At 48.1% G+C, this 3,745-nt stretch overlaps 1 pseudogene; it reads left to right on the top strand.

The window, feature by feature from the left end:
- The first annotated feature begins 1,149 nt into the window (after positions 1–1,149).
- Positions 1,150–3,542, top strand: LOC129067895 (ral guanine nucleotide dissociation stimulator-like; annotated as a pseudogene).
- Positions 3,543–3,745: the final 203 nt, after the last annotated feature.

Raw genomic sequence — 3,745 nt, 5'->3', positions numbered from 1 at the left:
TTTGCTCTCTTTGGTGCAGTACATTTTCAATTTAACTTCAAACCTCATAGTATACTTTTCCCTCTTCTTACTCTATTGTTTCCATTGTTCTAATGTGCTTTACTTACATTGTAAATTTTGTTCTCTCTCCTTTTTTGTCTCATTTCTATCCCAACTCTTATCAATTCTTCTTCCTCTTACCACTCAATAACATTCCCCCTCTTTTAGTCATCTTATATTCTCTTTGACATACCTCATAGTGTCTGCAATCTCTCTTTGCCTTTATGAATCTTAGTACAATTGCAGTTGAGATTGCTGATGTTGTAGAGGGGTTCTTTTTGCTGGTGTAGGTTTGGAGAATTGATAAGAATTGAAAAGGCCACAGTCCTCCTTCTTTGTTGGCCTGGCCACTGTGCACGCAACGTCCCTGCACAGTAGGCCTCAGTTCCCACTTTAGAAAGTCTCTTTGGGTGCTGCTGCTGCTCTGAGCAACTTCCTGGCTTTTAACAAAGTCCCACTCTCTTGCCAAGTCCTGAGTCTACCTGGGTCCCAGTCAGTCATGGCCCACTTCCTCTTTCAGCCCCAGGGGCCAACAATATCACCCAAGTTTTCTGGTACTGTCCTGGCTGGTGACTGCTGCCCCAGCCTGGGTACACCACAGGTTGTCTGTGCACTCATTGCATACCCACGCCTCTTCCACCCATCAACTTTATGCAGTCACAGTCTCTGGCACTAGGCCGAGGAACCCTTCCCCATCAGCCTATAAAACCTCCCTAATGTTCACTTTGAAGCCTCCTCTGTACACTTTGGCTTTCAAACTTCATATCAGCTAAGATTCTGTTGGCTGTTCACTTTGTTTTTTGGAAATCGGGTAAGTGTCCCAGTTGGGTGCACAGGCAAGTGTGCTCAGCTCTCACCTACATCACTGTCATCTTCTCTCCTCCAGTTTCATTTTTATACATTAACGATAACCACAGGCAGCACCCAGCTGTGAAGGACTCCCATGGCACCAATCCAGGCCTAGCTGACCTTGCCTGCACCTCTGCAAGTGGATCCATGGTGTAGTGCTTGTGGGTAGAGGTTGCCAGGCCTGTGGGCAGTGCCCAGCCACTGTATTCTGGCTCTGGCTATGCTATAGCATATAAACCTGGATATGAGCAACAGCAACAGATGTCCAGTGGTGCTACCAGCTTCAGGCAGCTGCACTCCTACCTGACATGCCTCGATGGCATGGAGCTTGTCAACCCAGTAGTCTATTCCATCTCTCTGCACAAAGTGCAAGTACACTATGGGTGACAACAAGGGACAGCACTGACTTGAGAGTAAAAAGTCATCCCTGAACCTTTATGAGACCTGCAAAATAAGGATTGTGAAGGCAGGTATGCTGGAGAAGCTGGTTCCTGCCTTCTAGGGCAGTGACCTGTTATACCACCCTCCTCCTGTGCACCTATGGAACCTTCACCACCACTCAGAAAATCCTGAATCAACTTTCCAGAAGATATGGTAGATGTGAAGCCCTCATGGCCTCATCTAGATAGGATGCATCTCTCCTTATTCTCACAAGGATGGTGGACCTCAGGACCAACTGAAAAAAATGCCATCTCCTCCATCCTGAACACCTGGCTATACCAGTATTCAGAGTACTTCTGTCAGTCCTGAAACTTTCTCTATGTACAGCTCAGCATGCCTTGTTCTTACCTGGAGTGTTTGCCCACCTCCTGGCTCAGCTGGAGCAAGCATAACTCGTTCAGGCAGAGCTGGGAACTCTATCACCAGCTCTAGTTCCTGTACCAGCTCTAAAACCAACTTCAGAGCTAGACCTATCTCCAGCACAAGCCCTAGTGCCCAGTTTAGCACCTGATCTAGCTCCCAGTCCTAGTGCCCAGCCCAATACCAGTACTAGCTCCAACACCAACTCCAGGCCTGGAGTCAGCTATGTTGTAAACTCTAGAAGTAGAGCCAGATCCAGCACCAGGGCCTTCTTGGCCTTCACCTGTGGCTGCAGATAAAGGGTTGACTGAGGAGAAGCCTCACTTCTTGGCATTTGCTTCCTATCTGATGGCAGAGAAAGTTGTACTGATGGATACAGAGCTGTTCAAGAACATGGCAGTCTACCACTGCCTGGACTCCATTTGGTCCCAGTGGACAGAAAGGCAAGGAGCACCTGGTTTCCACCATCACCTAATTCAACAGTGTGGCCAACTGCATCATCACCACCTGCCTTGGGGACAAACATGTGACATCTGTGGCTGGACCAGGGCAGTGAAACACTAGTCTTGAGATGGCTGGGGAACGCTTAGTCCTCAAGAACTTCTCCTCAGTTTATACCATCCTCTCTTCTCTTGACAACAACTCCATTCACCAATTGAAAAAGATATGGGAAGAAGTTTCCAGGGACAGCTTCCATATCTTGAAGAAGCTGCCAGAGATGTTCTCAGATGAGAACTACTCACTTAGAAGAGAGCTTCTCATCAAGGAGGGGAACTCAAGTTTGCCACCCTGGAGATGAAACCCAAGGGAGCACAGAAACAGCCAAACAATACAGGTGTCATCCAGGGCACCACTCCCTACCTGGTCACATTCCTCACAGATATGGTGGTGCTGGATACTGAAATGAAGAACTAGCTGTATGGGAGACTGGTCAGCTTTAAGAGGAGGAGGGAGAAATGCGAAGTGATCACCCAGATAAGCTGCCCCAATTTGCTTGCATTGAGTCCGAGAAGCAGTTTGGTGCCTAGTTCTGGACCATGGAGAGCTACAACCTGTGGCATGAGCTGGAGCCTCTCCTCTCCACCTTGGAATTAGCTAGTAACCACCTGACATCCAAAAATAAGGCCTTCATTAAGTGCTGGAGAGACTGCCAGACCTCCAGCACGGAGCTGAGTACCAGCAGCAGCTCACACTCCAAATCCTGTGACCGGCTCAGGTGTGGCCCCTACCTCAGCAGCTGGGACATCACTGACACACTCATCTTCCACTTGGCTGGCTTCTCCAGCTCCAACACAGAGAATATCAACATGAACTTAGTCCAACAGTCTCCCAAAATCCAGGAGAATAAGTTCTGGCAGTCAACCATCCAGTGTCCTCCAGAGACCTCTGGCATCAGCGTGGCCTTCAGAAGCACCTCTTCCTCCTCAGCCTCCACCATGCCTGTAACCAGTACCCTTACCCACAAGTGCTCACCCTTAGGGGTTAGCAACCGAAGCTCTTCTGTGCCATTCTACAGTCAGCATGTGAGCAACTGCTGCATCAACCACATCAGCCCAGATATTGACAGTGACAACATGTACTAGAGCATCCTGGTGACCTGCAAAGATAAGGTTCCAGCTGCAATCTACAAGTCCATGGACAAACATAACCTGGACAAGGAAGAGCCAAAGCACTATAAGCTGGGGTAGGTTATTTCAGAGGATCAAGAGCTGAAGATCCCTGGCAACACCAATATGTTCTATGCCATGAACTCTATTGCCAAATATGACTTTGTCCTAAAGAAACAGACCTTCCTCAATAGGGAAAAGGACAGGCATGAAACCAGCTCAACTCCCACTCTACCACTTACATGAAACTTTCCAAGGGCACCTTCTAACTGGTATCTTATGCTGACCCAGTCACAGGACCACCTTTTCCAGGATTGTGTCGCATAGAAACTAAGTACTTACAAACAACAGTGGCCAGACAGATATCTTCTTCCCAGTCTGCCAACTCAGACTATGCCCAGATTTGTGTTTCATCTTGAACATCTCCTGCTGCTGGGATTAATACTTGC

Source organism: Pteronotus mesoamericanus, unplaced genomic scaffold (assembly GCF_021234165.1).
Source record: "Pteronotus mesoamericanus isolate MK-2021 breed Mesoamerican mustached bat unplaced genomic scaffold, CSHL_Meso_final contig_20, whole genome shotgun sequence".
NCBI classification, from domain to species: domain Eukaryota; kingdom Metazoa; phylum Chordata; class Mammalia; order Chiroptera; family Mormoopidae; genus Pteronotus; species Pteronotus mesoamericanus.
This window is presented reverse-complemented; position numbering and strand designations above follow the sequence as displayed.